At 43.7% G+C, this 19,864-nt stretch overlaps 1 protein-coding gene across 4 annotated transcripts in view; it reads right to left on the reverse strand.

Moving 5' to 3' along the window:
* Window positions 1–19,864, reverse strand: part of LOC128696408 (pneumococcal serine-rich repeat protein) — a 73,779-nt gene that overhangs the window by 47,741 nt on the left and 6,174 nt on the right. The window contains exon 1 of one of the 4 annotated variants that reach the window (XM_070092262.1): window positions 3,424–3,634. The exons of 2 other annotated variants lie outside the window; for them this stretch is intronic. The gene's annotated coding sequence lies outside the window, so the exon portion shown is untranslated. Of the gene's footprint in view, window positions 1–3,399; window positions 3,635–19,864 lie in introns of those variants that run through there. One more of the 4 variants, XM_070092261.1, reaches the window with a different exon arrangement.

Genomic DNA, 19,864 nt, shown 5'->3' on the forward strand with positions numbered 1-19,864 from the left:
GAGAATGGAACCATTCTGGGAAATTTTATGGGGATGAACCGGAAACTTTGGACATAGTATTCATATTATTAATCACATAGAGGAAATAGAATATCAGATGCCTCTCGGTACTAGCAGCAACACAGTGCTGAGTTTCAAATATTTTGTGGAAGTGAACATAAGAGAGAACCGTACAAAATACAGAGATGAATTTATGATGCTGAGAAGAACAAGCTATCCTAGAGGCTTGTAACAAGTGCACGAATACAGAGTTGAAAATTAAAAGCATTAATGAGTCACAGGGATGACACGAAGCATTTATTCAGTTTCAGAGTTGTCAGGAAGTGGCAGAGGCAGGATCCTTACATAACTTTAAGAATAGATATGTTAGAACTCACGACGGTAGGAAAGAATGAGCCCAATTGCGGTCGGATGAAAGACGAAGCCAGGAGCTGAGATTCAACCCCTGTGATTAAAAAAAAAAACAGGCAAATACACACACACACACACACACACACACACACACCACAACATCCTGGATGAGTCAAGTGGCACAGGTGGTGAAGGAACCACTAAACAAGACGACATGAAGGAAGAAGAGAGAGAGAGAGAAAGAGAGAGAATCTTTCACTCGAGTCATCCTTGCAGAGTGAGAATGTGAGTAACCTTACTGTTACCTACAAGGTCAGTCAGTGTTTTCAGGATGCTCCAGCTGATCCATCTTTGATGCGACACGCAGGACACACACTAATGTATCACAAGAACCTCACTCCTTCCTTCACACATCATTCATTCCTCGCTTGGCTCTACATTCCTTCACGTCTGGTTCTACCTTCCTTTACGCCTGGCTCTATCTTCCTTCACTCATGGCTCTACCTTCCTTCACATCTGGTTCTTCATTCCTGGTTCTACCTTCCTTCACTCCTGGCTCTACCTTCTGGTTCTACCTTCCTTCACGCCTGCCTTCATCACAATATAGTCAGTCTTCTACTGACTTGGTTGTCGAAAAATATATTTCACTACAAAACACAGTCACTCAAACAGTCAAGTACTCAAGTGAAACTTGTTGCTGACAGTTCCTTCAAGTGAGTACCTTCACGCTGGTCAAGGACTCCTGGACCAAGGTACTAAAGTTGCCATCATTTGCCTTGGATCAAGCCTAACATTCCCAGGCGCCTTATAACCCTTACGTGATTAGTGCTTTCCCATGTATAATAATAATAGTAATACTACTAATAATAATTGCAACAACAACAACAATAAAAAGAAGGAGAAGAAGAGAGAGAAAGTAAGTGAGAAACAAAAACAGACAGGCAGAGACAGACAGACAGACAGATAGAGAGAGAGAGAGGTATAGATGAAGATGGTACACTTCACTCTAGCCACAGACACGAAATTTTTACAGTTGTGGATGAGCAAAGAAACCACATCCTGCAGTATGTTGCTGCCTGCAGTGTGTATGTGTTGCTGCCTGCAGTGTGTGTGTGTTGCTGCCTGCAGTGTGTGTGTGTGTGTGTTGCTGCCTGCAGTGTGTGTGTGTGTGTGTGTTGCTGCCTGCAGTGTGTGTGTGTTGCTGCCTGCAGTGTGTGTGTGTTGCTGCCTGCAGTGTGTGTGTTGCTGCCTGCAGTGTGTGTGTGTGTGTTGCTGCCTGCAGTGTTACTCCCTGCAGTGTGTAGCACCACTTTCCTGAAACAAGAGCCCTTCACCATCGGGGCACCGCCATTCATGGGAGACTAAGACGAGATACTGATTATCATTTTTGCAGAGCAAGATATCACAATGACTCCAATAATAATAATAATAATAATAATAATAATAATAATAATAATAATAATAATAATAATAATAATAGCATTTGCTGATTCTATTCGTGTGTGCAGAGGTCAGCCACGGCCAGCCAAGCGTAAGATATGAGGCGAGCCCAGGAGCCAGGGTCGACCCCTACAAAGCTGAGGTAGGTAATTACAGAGGCATGCTCACCACCGTGTACACGGTAAACATCAACGTGAGTTTTTACAGACATTCCCAAGTCCATGCTGGCCAGCATCCAGGGATGAAGCCTCGACTGCAAGACGTGGGATAACTTGCTGATGCTGTCTCTGACTATTCTCCTGTAACCCATTATCCAACCTATTATCCAACCCATTATCCAACTCGTTATCCAACCCGTTCTTGCACCACCGGTGATATTCGTGCAAATATAACCCAAAACTAACCTTGCCTAACAACGTTACCAAACCTAACTTAGTTTAATCTAGTGTTTCACAAGCGTTACCAACCCTAACTTGGCTTAATCTAACGTTACCTAGCCAAATTCAGTCTAATCTAACTCAACCTAAACCTAAATAGACCGACAGACATAAATCACAGCACCGTTTCATTTGACGACCGATACTAGAATTTATAAGAGTGACATCTGGTGAGGACACAGCAAACTCCAAGTTGATATAAATCAGGTCTTCCAGCAGGCCACAGAAAACAATATGATGTTCAAGGAGGACAAATTTCAGTTATTCCGCTCTGGAAAATTGGGGAAATGAAAATTGATATGGAATGTAAAACTGTTACCACTCGGTGGAGCGGAAGATTCGAGTGAGGGACTTTATGTGATACTGTCGCAATATCTTACTTTCAAGGATTATAATAGTGTCACTATCACATTACAAGGAAATATATAGACTGAATAACTAGAACCTTTAAAACAAGAGATGCCAATCCAATGATAATACTCTTTAAGCCAATTGTGCTCTCTAGACGAACACTGCTGTTGACTAACAGACCCTTTTAAGTCAAGAAAAACTGCAGATCTGCAGAATGTACAAGGAACCTACATTGTATGTAACATATAGTCAAGAAACTAAATTATTGGGAATTTTTGCAGTTCCTTGAGCTGTACTCCTTGGAACTTTGGCGAGAAAACATTATAATCTACACCTGGAAAATTCTAGGATTGCTTCCAAATCTAAGCACACAAATCACTCCCCACAAAAACAAGATGCTTATCAGACAGTGCAAACGACGGGTGCTATGAGTATGCTAATAGTTGGACTTAAGTGTAAAGGGACCAAGACTCCTCAACACCTTCCCTTCATACATGAGGGGAGTTAACAACAGACCCCCTGACTAATTTCAAAAGGGAAGTGGAGATGTTCCTCAAGTCACTTCCTGATCAGTCAGGCTGTGATGCATACGTTGGACTGTGTGCAGCCGTCACGAAGATCCTAACTGACCATGCCATTCGCTAGAAGACCTGGTCTGGGACCACATCGCGGGAGTGTTGACCCCGGAACTCAACACCACCACCACTGTCACCACCACCACTGTCATCACCTCTGTCACCACCTCTTGTCACCAGCACTGTCACCACCACTGCCACCACCACCGCTGCGTGAGTGACACCAATGGTGGTGTTGAACTCACTTCAGTTGTGAGGTGTCCACTGACCATGCGTAACGCGTACGACACGACTGATGGACGGGACGCTGAACGGATCGACGCAACGCCAGGACAGAGCGACGAGACGCGAAAGTGATGAACGTAACCCCAGACTAAGGGACGGAACGCCAGGACGGAGTTACGAAACGCCAGACGGAGCGACGGAGCGCCAGACGGAGCGACGAGAGGAGCAACACAGGTAAGTGAAGGCAGCAGCTCACATACTGAACACCAGAAGCCTCACCTCCCCCACCCTCGCTGCTCCCTGCCCCCCCACAACAACTTCCCCCTACACCCCCCTTTCCACCACCACACCAACCACACCCACACTACATCCCCACCACTCCACCATACACACAACTCTCTTAAATAAGATCTATAGCACCAACACTAACAGTATTGCAAAAGTCATTAAGAAGACTTATAGAGTCATAACACATCTGTCAACAAACCTGACTGTCTTACCAACAAGTTTATATATATATATATATATATATATATATATATATATATATATATATATATATATATATATATATATATATATATATATATATATATATATATATATATATATATATATATATATATATATATATATATATATATATCAGATCTATTAGTTCTTTTTACGATAGACAGAAAATATTTAAGAATTAAATGAACGGACAGAGTATATGTGTACAGCCTTTAAAAAAACCAGTAAGGGTGTGCCTTGATACTGCTGAAGGGCTCTTGATTCAGGGAATTAGAGCTGGTTGAGTATCTTTATTATTAAAATGTTTCGCCTACACAGTAGACTTTTTCAGTCAAATACAGAGGCAGCAGGTGTAGCAGGTGTGGCAGGTGTAGCAGGTGTAGGTGTAGGTGTGGCAGGTGTAGCAGGTGTGGCAGGTGTAGCAGGTGTGGCAGGTGTAGCAGGTGTAGCAGGTGTGGCAGGTGTAGCAGGTGTGGCAGGTGTAGCAGGTGTAGGTGTAGCAGGTGTAGGTGTAGCAGGTGTGGCAGGTGTAGGTGTAGCAGGTGTAGGTGTAGCAGGTGTGGCAGGTGTGGAAGGTGTAGCAGGTGTGGCAGGTGTAGCAGGTGTGGCAGGTGTAGCAGGTGTGGCAGGTGTACAGGTGTGGCAGATGTGGCAGGTGTAGCAGATGTGGCAGGTGTAGCAGGTGTGGCAGGTGTAGCAGGTGTGGCAGGTGTAGCAGATGTGGCAGGTGTAGCAGGTGTGGCAGGTGCAGCAGGTGTAGCAGGTGTGGCAGGTGTAGCAGGTGTGGCAGATGTAGGTGTGGCAGGTGTAGATGTGGCAGGTGTAGCAGGTGTGGAAGGTGTAGCAGGTGTGGCAGGTGTAGGTGTGGCAGGTGTAGCAGGTGTGGCAGGTGTAGCAGGTGTAGCAGATGTGGCAGGTGTAGCAGATGTGGCAGGTGTAGCAGGTGTGGCAGGTGTAGCAGGTGTGGCAGGTGTGGCAGGTGTAGCAGGTGTGGCAGGTGTAGCAGGTGTGGCAGGTGTAGGTGTAGCAGGTGTGGCAGGTGTGGAAGGTGTAGCAGGTGTAGGTGTGGCAGGTGTAGCAGGTGTGGCAGGTGTAGCAGATGTGGCAGGTGTAGCAGATGTGGCAGGTGTAGCAGATGTGGCAGGTGTAGCAGATGTGGCAGGTGTAGCAGGTGTGGCAGGTGTAGCAGATGTGGCAGGTGTAGCAGGTGTGGCAGGTGCAGCAGGTGTAGCAGGTGTGGCAGGTGTAGCAGGTGTGGCAGATGTAGCAGGTGTGGCAGCTGTAGCAGGTGTGGCAGGTGTAGATGTGGCAGGTGTAGCAGGTGTGGCAGCTGTAGCAGGTGTGGCAGGTGTAGCAGGTGTGGCAGGTGTAGGTGTGGCAGGTGTAGCAGGTGTGGCAGGTGTAGCAGGTGTGGCAGGCGTAGCAGGTGTAGTAGTGACACCCAGCTGTTGCACATGTGTCTTAATCATCAACTTGTTAAATAAATACTAATCTTAATTTCTACAAGTACACGTACAAGGTATACAAGTACATGTACAAGGTATACACGCACATGTACAAGGTATACAAGTATATGTACAAGGTATACACGCACATGTACAAGGTATACAAGTATATGTACACGGCATGCACGTATATGTACAAGGTATACAAGTACATGTACAAGGTATACACGCACATGTACAAGGTATACAAGTATATGTACAAGGTATACACGCACATGTACAAGGTATACAAGTATATGTACACGGCATACACGTATATGTACAAGGTATACAAGTACATGTACAAGGTATACACGCACATGTACAAGGTATACAAGTATATGTACAAGGTATACACGCACATGTACAAGGTATACAAGTATATGTACACGGCATACACGTATATGTACAAGGTATACAAGTACATGTACAAAGTATACAAGTACATGTACAAGGTATACACGCACATGTACAAGGTATACAAGTATATGTACAAGGTATACATGTACAAGGTATACAAGTATATGTACAAGGTATACAAGTACATGTACAAAGTATACAATAACATGTACAAAGTACACAAGAACATGTACAAAGTATACAAATACATGTACAAGGTATACAAATACATGTACAAGGTATACAAATACATGTACAAGGTATACAGGCCTAGCTGACATCAGTGACATACTACTATATAGAAAGCCCCTTGTTATGCAGAACATTCTGGAAAACTAAATCAATTTTGTCCCAGGATGCGACCCACACCAGTCCACTAACACACAGGTACCTATTTTACTGATAGGTGAACAGGGACAGCAGGTACCCTCAGGAAACACGTCCTAATTCTATTTTATACCATTTTCAACCTAATTAGATTTGGTCTTCCCATCTTTGCATCAAACCTGATGACCTCCCATTCCCGAAGGCGCTGTGTAAGCCATACAGATTTAGCGCTTCCCCGCAAATGCACTATCAGTAAGAAATCTGTGGATGGCTCCACAAGAGTGGAAGAAAAGTTAAACAATAACAATCAGCGACAGATTTCATGAACTCAGATTAAGTCGTGATAAACAATTATTGACGAATAAACAAGAGGGCGGACGAGGGGCTCGAACCGTCGTCTGTAAACTGAGAGATTTTATGTTGAAGTGGAATAGGTGGATAATGTCACATCAAACACTGTCCTTATACAGCAGTGGAATAGTGAGAAACTCGTTGTGTTAAACTGTGACTAGAAGAGCACCAACACCAGCTGTCACAAGTCTGCTAGGTGGTGCTGGAGGGACAGTAATACCAGCTGTCACAAGTCTGCTAGGTGGTGCTGGAGGGACAGTAATACCAGCTGTCACATGGTCTGCCAGGTGGTGCTGGAGGGACAGTAATACCAGCTGTCACAGGTCTGCTAGGTGGTGCTGGAGGGAGAGTAATACCAGCTGTCACAGGTCTGCCAGGTGGTGCAGGAGGGACAGTACACCAGCTGTCAAAAAGTCTGCCAGATGGTGCAGGAGGGACAGTAATACCAGCTGTCACACGGTCTGCCAGGTGGTGCAGGAGGGACAGTAATTCGAGCTGTCATAAGGTCTGCCAGGTGGTGCAGGAGGGACAGTAGTACCAGCTGTCACACGGTCTGCCAGGTGGTGCAGGAGGGACAGTAATTCGAGCTGCCACAAGGTCTGCCAGGTGGTGCAGGAGGGACAGTAATACCAGCTGTCACACGGTCTGCCAGGTGGTGCAGGAGGGACAGTAATACCAGCTGTCAAAAGGTCTGCCAGATGGTGCAGGAGGGACAGTAATACCAGCTGTCACAAGGTCTGCCAGGTGTTGCTAGAGGGGCAGCAAGACCAGCTGTCACAATGTCTGCCAGAGCCAAGCAATAACATAGAGAACACACTCTGGAGAACACTGTACAGAACACACGCTAGAGAACATTGGTTCTCAGGTTTCAAGTTTATGGTTGACCTTCAGGGTATGACAGCACTCACACGCTCACGTGCAGTTACGTACACAAGCACACAGGCACAAACATACACACATACAAGCATACACACACATGCATGCATAGAGGCTTACATGTATGCACACACAAGCCGACACTCGCATGTATGATCGAATACACGCACGCTTGCACACACGCATGCACAGACAAACAGATAGACAGACAGACAGACAGACAGACACACACACACACACACACACACACACACACACACACACACACACACACACACACACACACACGCACACGCACACGCACACACACACGCACACACACACACACACACACACACACACACACACACACACACACACACACACACACACACACACACACACACACACACACACACAATAGTGGAAGCAGAATCCATACATAGCTTCAAGAAGAGGTACGATAAAGCTCACGGAACAGGGAGAGAGTGGACCTAGTAGTAACTAGCACAGAGGCGGGACCAGGAGATATGAATCGACCCTTGCAACCACAAAGAGGTGAGTACACACACACACACATACTAATGGTGTGGGAAGAAGTGTGGGGACGGAGGACCGTGACGGGTGTGGTGTCCCACAAAGTACCGTACTGGGACCACTACTGTTCCTGGTAGACGTAAGACACATTTCTAGCGAGGTACGAGCCTCGGTGTCCACGTTTTGCAGACAAAACTAATGAGAATAACCCGATCAGCCGGGCTGTGGATCTACGTTGGACTACGTGCTGCCAGCAGGAGCAGCCTGGTTGATCTAGCCCTGATCCACCTGGAGGCCTGGTCAAGGACTAGGCCGCGGGGGCGTTGACCCCCGGAACTTCCTCTAGGTGGCAGTATGTATTGCAGTGGCTGCACGATCCAAGAAAGGTATCCCCTTATACTGTAAGCCCAGTTTCACCTACCTCAGTGCACGCAAAAGGAATAGTACAGAGTGAGGCATATATTTCTAATTCGCTTAATTATCCTAAGAATAAAGTATGATATACCAGCATTTGAGGTTTGAAGCCTATCAGAAGAGGTATTCTCCAGATATTACATGGAAGCACAATTTGTTTAATAAAAATGGCAAAAGTAAAATTCAAAGAACCTAAAAATCAGTCCAAAGCTTCCCTTGGAAAAAAATTACACCAGCGCTAAAAGTTTGAAGCCAATAAGACGGCGCATTCCCGAGTTATGGCTCAGCATGAAGAACATCACCCTTCACATACGATGCATCAGTTGTTAAATACTGAATGTGTTCGCATCTTCCATATTTAAGTCAATGTACAGAAAATATCGCAACTTTTAAAAATCAGTGTTAGCAAATTAACACCTACACACTCCAGTAAGAATGCCAACTTTCTTCTAGGTAGGATACACTTGTATTGAAAGTTTGAAATCGATCCGAAGAGGCTTTCTCAAGTTATCACAAGCAAGCCAGAATCTGGAATGGTAGCTGATCTGACGAGACATTATCGAGTTGTCAACAAAAATATTGGAATAAGAAGTCTCACTGCAGGTGAAACATCGCATCCACTAGACAGGTCTCTATCTGACCTATCCATTATGTACATCTCCGTCTGACCTATCCACTAGGTAGGTCTCCATCTGACCTATCCACTAGGTAGGTTTCCAAATGACCTATCTACTAGGTAGGTGGCCATCTGGCCTATCCGCTAGGTAGGTCTCCATCTGACCTATCCACTATGTAGGTCTCCACCTGACCCATCCACTATGGATGTCTCCACATGACCCCCCTCCCTCCCCTACATCCACTGGGTATTCCTGCATGTTGACACTGGCTCACAGGCACCGCCCACCTGGCACATGTAAACAAACATCAGCTGTGACACCTCATCTAATTTCAGCTGAGAGCACATAAATAGCGATCAGCTGATGCATGTCAACAAACCCTCATGTGCTGTTGTCATGAAGCACTCTCCTTCCTCTCACTTTTAATACCTTTCTCTCTCTCTCTCTCTCTCTCTCTCTCTCTCTCTATATATATATATATATATATATATATATATATATATATATATATATATATATATATCTTTCTCTCTCTCTCTCTTTACTGATAGAAATTTGCGATTGTGATAGGTGAGGTGTGCCTCAGGAATCAGTCGCTCGACGCACATTCTTCATAATATTTATAAATGATTGAAAAACTGGATTAAAGTCATCATATGATAGTGCTGACAGTGATGTGAAGGAATGTTGTGTCTCATGACGACTGTGTAAGCAGTCAGAGAATCAGAAAGAATGGTGTTCCTCATGAGGACTATGTCAGTAATCAGAGAATGAGAAGGAATGTTGTGTGCTCATAACGACAGTGTAAGTAATCACAAACCTTAATTAACTAAATAAAACAATTGTCTACCTCATCCATAGATAACAATACTATCCTCCCTTCAAGGGTTGAGATGCCGCGACGCAAGTGACCATAAGAACAAAATGAAGACTGCAGTAGGCCTATTGTGTCATGATAAGAGGGTCCAGCGCATACCCACTCACATCCAATCATATACCTGTCCAACCTATATTCTGACACTACCTGAGGTTCTCGCCTCACTGACGCTGCCCGCGAGTTTGTTCCGCTCATCTATAACTAATGCCAGGGCTTTTGATCTAAGGAATTTGAGCTAATATTTCATTCTTTGGATCAAGCATCATTGTCTACCATTCCTCACGAGTTGTTTGACCACTACGAGTTAAGTGTTTCATCTTTAATATAACTCTCACTTCTGTTTTGCAGACAATGCATTATTTTGGTTCATGATTGTAGCCATGTATAAACGTAAGTAAGTAACTTTACTTACAGGATTCATTACCTTCGTAACTTGTGAGTTCATTACCTTTGTACCTAGTTCAGCTATCAAAACTTTGGGGCCCAGTCCCTGGACCCATTATGTACCTCTGTAATCTTTTGACTACCACCCACAGGATGGGTATGTTGTGCATAATAAACATATTAAACTATAACTAACTATTTTAAATAACCTTTTTAATCCAAAATTTATTCGCATTATTGACAAGGAAAGTATGGAAAGAGCAAAGAGAGTCATCGAAGCTGTCAGAGAGTCACAGAGTACTAGAAGAAGAGAGTTGGAATACTAGAAGAAGAGTTGTACCGCTTCTCTGTGTATGCTGAGTGCAACTTATACCATGGTTGTCCACGGGAGGGACAGTCCTGCCCACAGTGAGGTACAAGCTTGCCCACAGGAAAGTAGAGACCTGCCCACACTGAGGTACAAGCTTGCCCACAGGGAAGCAGACCTGCCCACACTGAGGTACAAGCTTGCCCACAGGGAAGCAGACCTGCCCACACTGAGGTACAAGCTTGCCCACAGGAAAGCAGAGATCTGCCCACACTGAGGTACAAGCTTGCTCACAGGGAAGCAGATCTGCCCACACTGAGGTACAAGCTTGCCCACAGTGAGGTACAGACCTGCCTACAAAGGGACTTCCACTGACTGGTTAACACGCCCAGTCATCATCCCTGGCCAACCAGTCTTCCGGGGCACCATTCCCACACCACTGGTGATTAACGTTTTCATTCTGACGCCTTTTTTCTACGTCGTCTCACTGCCAGACGTACTACATCCCACCTGTATTTCCTTACTTGTGACTAAATACGTTTGTATAAATTCATGTAACCTACCCTCAATAAACTTAACCTACCTTAATCCAACCGAACCTACCCTAACCTAATCTATTCTGACCTAATCTAACTTAACTTGATTTAACCTAACCTAATCTAATCTAACTTAACCCGGTCTAACTAAACCTACTCTAACCTAATCTAATCTAATCTAACCTAATCTAATTTATCCTCACCTAACCTAACTTACTCTAATCCAGCCTAACCTACCGCAATCTAACCTAACCTAACCTAACCTAATCTAACCTAACCTAACCTAACCTAACCTAATCTAACCTACCCTAATCTAACCTAACCTAACCTAACCTAACCTAACCTAACCTAACCTAGCCTAACCTAACCTAACCTAACCAAACCTAATCTAACCTAACCTAACCTAACCTAACCTAACCTAATCTAACCTAACCTAACCTAACCTAATCTAACCTAACCTAACCTAACCTAACCTAACCTAACCTAACCTAATCTAACCTAACCTAACCTAACCTAATCTAACCTAACCTAACCTAACCTAACCTAATCTAATCTAACCTAACCTAACCTAACCTAACCTAACCTAACCTAATCTAACCTAACCTAACCTAATCTAACCTAACCTAACCTAACCTAACCTAATCTAACCTAACCTAACCTAACCTAACCTAACCTAACCTAAACTAGCCTAAAATAAATAATAATAGAAAAGAATTCACAAAAACGGAAGAGTGGATAAATGGACTTTTGAGTGCCACGTCAAAAAACTGACACAGTAAAATGAGGATAGATTGCTTCCGGTGTGCCAGCGGTCAGTGCCATGGCCCTCCATAGTGCCAATGGCTACCCTACCATCATATGTGTCCTTAGGCGTCAGGATATCCTCATTGTCAACCCTAAATCTGGCAGCTAACACCCCAGGAACACCCCAGGAACACTCCAGCTGTATGAGCGGAGTACTGTGTAACACTCCAGCTGTATGAGCAGTGTACTGTGTAACACTCCAGCTGTATGAGCAGTGTACTGTGTAACACCCCAGCTGTATGAGCAGTGTACTGTGTAACTCTCCAGCTGTATGAGCAGTGTACTGTGTAACACCCCAGCTGTATGAGCAGTGTACTGTGTAACACCCCAGCTGTATGAACAGTGTACTGTGTAGCACCCCAGCTGTATGAACAGTGTACTGTGTAACACCCCAGCTGTATGAACAGTGTACTGTGTAACACCCCAGCTGTATGAACAGTGTACTGTGAATTATAAATGTAAATCCAGATGTACTCCCGTTAACAACTTTGAGGTGTAGCTGCTAAGCCATTTGTATATTCATACGCTTTTGCGCTACCATCCACAGGATGGATATGGGGTACACATAAACTAGCCGCTGACGTCCATGGGATGGATATGGGTTACACAATAAACTAGCCGCTGACGTCCATGAGATGGATATGGGGTACACAATAAACTAGCCGCTGACGTCCATGGGATGGATATGGGGTACACAATAAACTAGCCACTGACGCCCATGGGATGGATATGGGGTACACAATAAACTAGCCACTGACGTCCATGGGACGGATATGGGGTACACAATAAACTAGCCGCCGACGTCCATGGGATGGATATGGGGTACACAATAAACTAGCCGCTGACGTCCATGGGATGGATATGGGGTACACAATAAACTAGCCGCTGACGTCCATGGGATGGATATGGGGTACACAATAAACTAGCCGCTGACGTCCATGGGATGGATATGGGGTACACAATAAACTAGCCATTGACGTCCATGGGATGGATATGGGGTACACAATAAACTAGCCACTGACGTCCATGGGATGGATATGGGGTACACAATAAAGTAGCCGCTGACGTCCATGGGATGGATATGGGGTACACAATAAACTAGCCGCTGACGTCCATGGGATGGATATGGGGTCCACAATAAACTAGCCGCTGACGTCCATGGGATGGATATGGGGTACACAATAAACTAGCCGCTGACGTCCATGGGATGGATATGGGGTACACAATAAACTAGCCGCTGACGTCCATGGGATGGATATGGGGTACACATAAACTAGCCACTGACGTCCATGGGATGGATATGGGGTACACAATAAACTAGCCGCTGACGTCCATGGGATGGATATGGGGTACACAATAAACTAGCCACTGACGTCCATGGGATGGATATGGGGTACACAATAAAGTAGCCGCTGACGTCCATGGGATGGATATGGGGTACACAATAAACTAGCCGCTGACGTCCATGGGATGGATATGGGGTCCACAATAAACTAGCCGCTGACGTCCATGGGATGGATATGGGGTACACAATAAACTAGCCGCTGACGTCCATGGGATGGATATGGAGTACACAATAAACTAGCCGCTGACGTCCATGGGATGGATATGGGGTACACATAAACTAGCCACTGACGTCCATGAAATGGATATGGGGATATGACGGGCCACTACATGGGATGGATATGGGGTACACATAAACTAGCCACTGACGTCCATGGGATGGATATGGGGTACACAATAAACTAGCCGCTGACGTCCATGGGATGGATATGGGGTACACAATAAACTAGCCGCTGACGTCCATGGGATGGATATGGGGTACACAATAAACTAGCCACTTCAGCGATAAAATCTAAATGTTTTACTCTGAAAAAATGTTGCAATCGATTTATTTTATGAGGCAAAATATTACTGAGATTGATTGCCTTTTACACTAGGTAAGAATTAGATAATGAATTAAATAAATATGGACGACCCGCCCCTGAAGAAGATGGTATAATTTATAATATTCTCTGAACTTTAAGACAGGTCCCTGATAATCCTTTCTTAGCACGATGTAATCTTATTTATACCGAGGATGTCCTTCCTACTTCCTCAACCAATAATTTCATTGTGCTATTTCTAAGCTGCAACAGCCTGATACATTTAGACCAGCCGCAAGAATTAGATTGATCTAAGGGAGGGTCCGCTGTTTGGACACTTGGGCAGATTTATTACAGCAAACAGGCATTTAAGTAAACCCTTGTTTAGTGGCATACGCCAACATTATGAAGCCACAGACCACACTATAAACACGCTATGCAAAAACTCAATGCACATAAAAGACCCTAAAATCTGGAATTCATTACCTGTGAATATAAAAGAAACACTGTCTGTTTATAAATTCAAGTCTCTTCTCAAAAATCAATTACTCACCAACAACTAAATAAATACTGAATAATTGTATCTCATAAATGTTTCTCATTATTGTATCTCCTAAATGTCTAACCTGTGACCCAATCAAACTTTGTTATTTTTTAATTACAATACTTAAGAGAATACTCCATTCTACTGAATGTTCAGCAACACAGTAAATGATCATATGACCTGTCTTTGTAATACTCATTTGTGCTAAATTGTTATCTGTTTACAATAATGTTTTTACCACTGAATATATCATTGCTTAGTTAATCTTAAGTTAATTTTAAGCCTGCCCATAATGCTCTGCATACAAGGGACTTTGGCATGTTGCACTTTAATAACTGTATTCCTTTGTACTTCTTTGTATCATGTTCAAATTAATAAATAAATAAATGAATAAATAAATAAAGCATTTGATCCAATATCACTGTGCTGGGGACGGCAGTGAGTGTCTAGGCTACAGAGACGAGTCTTCCTTCTGTAATAATCAACGATCAGCAGAGTTACTTTGTTTTTAGTTTTTATTATTTATTTTTTATATCTGCTCTTATGTTAAGCTGATGTTTGGGATATTTTAAGATCTAGTTCATATATTTGATTTTCTCTGATTTTGTGTATTGCCTGATGATAGAGTGAGTTAAGTCCGAAACTAGTGCTGGTTGTCATCTTTCTGGGTTAAGAGGTTCTAGTCTTATTTACAAGCTGAGAGCTGTTACTTATTTCATCTCTTTTGAAAGTATTTTTATTGTTATGAGACATACAACTAGAGAATAGGATAAAATTGGATCCATCTGTGGGCCAGCGATCATTTGATCATCTGACTATATTTCATCGATGTCGTTATGCTATGCGAAAGTCTTACAGACTTGAGTCATACTAGGAGCAAATAATCTCAGATGAAGTGTTCTTGAGAAGGATACAGCCAGAGTGTAGTTGCTGTTTGCTGCCCGTCTTGTGGTGTAATTGTCTTCTCACTGTTCGTAAGGTGGAGCCAAGTGTGGTACTTTGACAACATATTGTCCATGTACATAACGGTAAGACCACCCACATCCCTCCTGTGTTGAAGACTCTGCTAAAATGACGATCTATCCAGGCCGGGTTCAGGCGAGAGAAGTCGCCTTGCCTTGCTCTCTGTCCTTTCATAGTCGTAGATGAGATGAGGGAAGGGCAGACAATCTAAGAAAGTGGAGCATACTCAAGGTGTGAGTGCACTTGTGCTTCATAAAGAGAGTCTTGTAGCCTTTGCTGTCGAGCAGGTACAAGATACATTTGGTGCTGTTAACTTCTTGGCCATCTCGCTTGCAAGAGTTACAACGTGGTTCTTCACAGACAGTTTGGAATCAAATTTCACACCAAGGATATCAAGCTCATCCTCGGGTTTTAACAGTTTCATTCATTCTTACCACTGCTCCAGCATTACCATCATGGTGCTCTCTCAGTGATGTCTCAGAAGCAAATGTAAACTACCATTGTTTTCCCAGGCTAGCTGTAAACTCTCTCTCTCTCTCTCTCTTTCTATCTCTCTCTCCATTTTTTTTAATGTTTTTAACCCTAGACTCAAGACCTTTCGCTCATCAAATACCTCCTTCCGTCGTCAAGGCTCCCTTCCCCTCATCAATGCCCCTTTTCCACTCATCAAGGGCCTACTTCCCCTCATCAAGTCCAACTTCCCGCTATCAAGTTCTCTTTAGAATGGGGTACTTGGAACTGTGCAAATATTTCATCTACTCTGGAGTACTTGAGAATATCCTCCTTCATCCTCAACTTGCCAGCGCTAGTTAGCAACCCAGTGATGTCGCACTTTTATGTAAATCTGGACAGATTTCAATATGTATGTCTGACTGTGTTGATTGTCGTGCTATTTATACTACTACATGAATCAATACACACAGTTTAGAATTTTTAAACAACAGCTAATCGTGGACTCGGCCTCTGTGATGCTGTCGAGTGTTGTAGCGTAGCGCTGTCTAATGTCATCCCCCTACATTTAGTGGGTAGCAGTACAGGTGAGGTAGAGTTTGTTGCTGTTGAAAAAAAAAATGAATATTTTAAAGCTTTAGTTTCTGCTGAAACTTAATGTATTGTGTAATTCTCGTTCGCAAGATGATACATCAGTGTTACTGTACTAGGTTAACAATATACTGTATATACTATATCTACAAGGAAGAGCTCGTAGTTATGCCTAACGTGTGTGTAACCCATCCTGTGTGATGCAGTATGGCAAGGAAACAGCTCTTGTTCCCACTGTGTAACTATCGTATAGAATAGTGTAGCAGCACACTGCTGATGTATCCAATTACGTTAAGTAAAAATAGATAACCTTTTGCTCACTGCTGATCTCTCTCCCTCTCTCTCTCTCTCTACCTTGAAGGTAATCACTAAGGAGGCATAGTGCAGAGCCGGCGACTTACAGTGCCAAGAGTCCCTGGTGCCATACTTGGTCGAAAGCACCAGCAATATTCAGTGCTACTGCGCAACTAATCTTGGATTCGTTCAGCTATTGATGTACATAGTGGAGAGGTTTATCAGCAGATCAGAAGCAGAGTGACCTTTTCTGAAGCCATATTGACGGCCACAAAGAAGCAGGAGGTAGTCGAAAAACGCTTCCATCTACCGTGAGATTATTGTCTCGAGAATCTTACCAGTGATTAACCGGAGTGACACTGGTCTGTAGTTGCTTATTTCCGCTCTGTTCTTCTTTCTGTGAACAGGAACTACATTTGCTTCTTTCTACAACAAGGTCATTCACACTGTGCTAAGCAGTGTTGACAGATGCGAGTTAGAGGCGCTGCTAGCTGGTCTCATCTACTGAGCAATCTTGGGCTCACCTTAGCAAGGCCCACAGCGTTTTCATGGTTCAAGAATTTAAAAAGGAAATACACTTCGTCCTGCCTTATTGCCACCTCTGACAACTTTGACACAGCTCTTGCTGGATCACGAACTTGCATCTTGGCAGCAAAGTGTTCAGCAAATAGGTCAACTTTCTTCTGACTGCTAGTAGAAACAATCATTCTTCCGATTTAGTGGAGAAAAAATTTCACGAGGTGAATAACCTTGTCGGTCCTTGGCCAAAGACCACCAGGTTTTGGAACCCATCCTATCTGATGCCACTTTTCTTTTTGTGCCAACCTCCCATATAGAGATGGCCCAATTTTGGACTTCTTTTATTTGCCAACAGGCTTGCCTTTGTAGGTTCCTGTAATAGATAATGGGATGCCTCATACATCTTCTCTAAACCTTGTACTTAGCAGCAGCAACCTCTAGACAATAAAAACCGAACCAGTGCTGATCTGAAGGCCTCGTCACATACTGCCGGTGAGGGATATATTTGTTTTGAAGACTAAGGGTATGTTTAAGGAAGGCATTCACTTGATTATTTATCAACAACACCTTGGAGAAGAGCATTCCAATAGGAGGTGGCGAGCTCCAAGCGAAGGGCTGGCCAGTTTCCAGTTTCTAACAGGCAGGTTGTGCGTGGACAAATGTGACACCACCTGCGACTGCTGCACCTCTCCTGCCTACGGTTTACAAGCTGTTTCTCCGCACGTATGCCGTATTCTATTCAAAATTGATGGACTGACCACATCGACTCAAGGTTGAGGGACTGATTATCTCATTCTCCTCTTGTTCTTCAAGATTCTCCTTTATATGGACTGATGAAGCCAATGTGTGGCGAAACGTTTCCTCAATAAAGATACCCAAGAGTTGCAGTTACATCGCATCCACAATTCTAACAAAATTTTCCGGTGTCGTGTAGTCTAAAAATGTCTCTCCAAAAACGATCATGTCAGGACGATGAGCACTCACGTATATACTCACCTGTATGTGGTTGCATGAGTCGAGTTACAGCTCCTGGTCCCGCCTCTTCAATAGTCGCTACTAGCTCACCCTCTCTCCCCTTCAAGAGGCTTATCATGTCTCTTTTTAAAGCTATGTATGGGTCCTGCCTCCACTACTTCACTCTTCAGATTGTTCGCGAAACTGTGCTTGAGCTCCCCGACACTGACAGTGTAGCCTCTAATGCTGACAGACAGGATGCTGATAGACCGGCACCTTATATTTGTGTTCAGCTTGGCTAAATAAGTGTGTAAGGTGTTTGCCCTTGAGACAGGTAGGACACCGGGGCAGCCACTGGGACGTAGCTCTGTGGTCTTGTATAAGGCACAAAACCACCTGCTGAGCTGAGATAGGGGTAGCTGGGTGGGTGACGTGTAAGTGTGTTCACCAGTTCTGAAATCCTGCTGGTTTGTTCCGAGAATAAACCACCAAAGAACAGGGGATCTTGTCTGTCAAGTTCCTTTTTTGTCTCAACGATGGGACTCACTCTCTCTCTCTCTCTCTCTCTCTCTCTCTCTCGTGCCGCCATCACATTTCAAAATTCTTCTTGTTTACTTGACTTATCTCCCACCATGACGTCACCACCATCATCTCCGTTTTCTCTTCATTGCCAGGAGATACTTAAGTAAATATTGACTGCCTAGCACAGCTGCCTCGCTCTGCTTCACAGCTGCTTCATTCTGTCTCACAGCTGCTTCACTCTGCCTCACAGCTGCCTCACTCACTTTCCTGGTTTGTTACTGTGTCGTAGATGACTAGTGGATACTAAGCAAGTTTATTTAGGTACAATTCTGCACAGTGTTGGATGATCACAGTTGTCTTACATAGTAACATGTGTACAATACCCAGGATAACCTACAAAAATCAAAGTGACTTATTGTCATTGTTGTTCATGTGATGTAGCTCGACTGGTAGCGCACTCAGCTTACACACTGAGGTCCATGGTTTGATCCCCGGTATGGGTGGAAACATTAGGGCGTATTTCCTTAAGACATTGCTCTCCCTATTCCACCCAGAAGGAGAATGTAGAATATAACTTTGGTATAACTGTGTCTAGCATTAGGAATAATATTAGGAGAGAAGTAAATAATGAAGATGATTGTTATAGGAATGCAGTTAGAAGCCTGAGTAGATCTATAACCCACTATGATAACATGAACGTAGATAAGTATGTTTATGGAGCAACTTGCAATGTGAACAGACTGACTGATGTTGTAGTGGCCAGGCTTAGGCTTGGTTACAAGTACTTCTGGCAGTTTGGGAGACACACAGATGATGATCAAACTAATTGTAAATTATGTGATCAGGCATATGGTTACTCTCTTGAACACTATGTGCTTAATTGTCCACTTATTGAGGAATACAGAGGCAGACAGTATAATAACCTATGTGACATGTCAAGATATCTTATTAATGAAAATAAGATACCAGATATACTAAGCAAATTTCCTAAATTTGCTTGTAACAGATAAGTGAACTATAGATATGTAGATATAAATCCATATGTATTCCTGTTAACCCTTTGGGGCCTAGTTCCTAGGCCTTTTGTGTATCCATAAGCTCTCGCGCTACCGTCCACAGGATGGATATGGGGTGCACAATAAACTAGCCACTTCGGTGGCAAAATCTAATCTAAATAATCCTATTCAGCTAGGAGTAAATAGGTACCTGGATGTTAGTCAGCTGGTGTGGGTCGCATCCTGGGGAGAAAATTAACCTAATTTACCCGAAATGCTCTGCGTAACAAGGGGCTTGACACTATGTCAGCCAGGTTTGTATAAGTTGTACTTGTAGAAATAAAGATTATTATTACAGATACAGCAATAACCCGTCATTATTG

This window comes from Cherax quadricarinatus, chromosome 39 (assembly GCF_038502225.1).
Source record: "Cherax quadricarinatus isolate ZL_2023a chromosome 39, ASM3850222v1, whole genome shotgun sequence".
NCBI lineage: Eukaryota > Metazoa > Arthropoda > Malacostraca > Decapoda > Parastacidae > Cherax > Cherax quadricarinatus.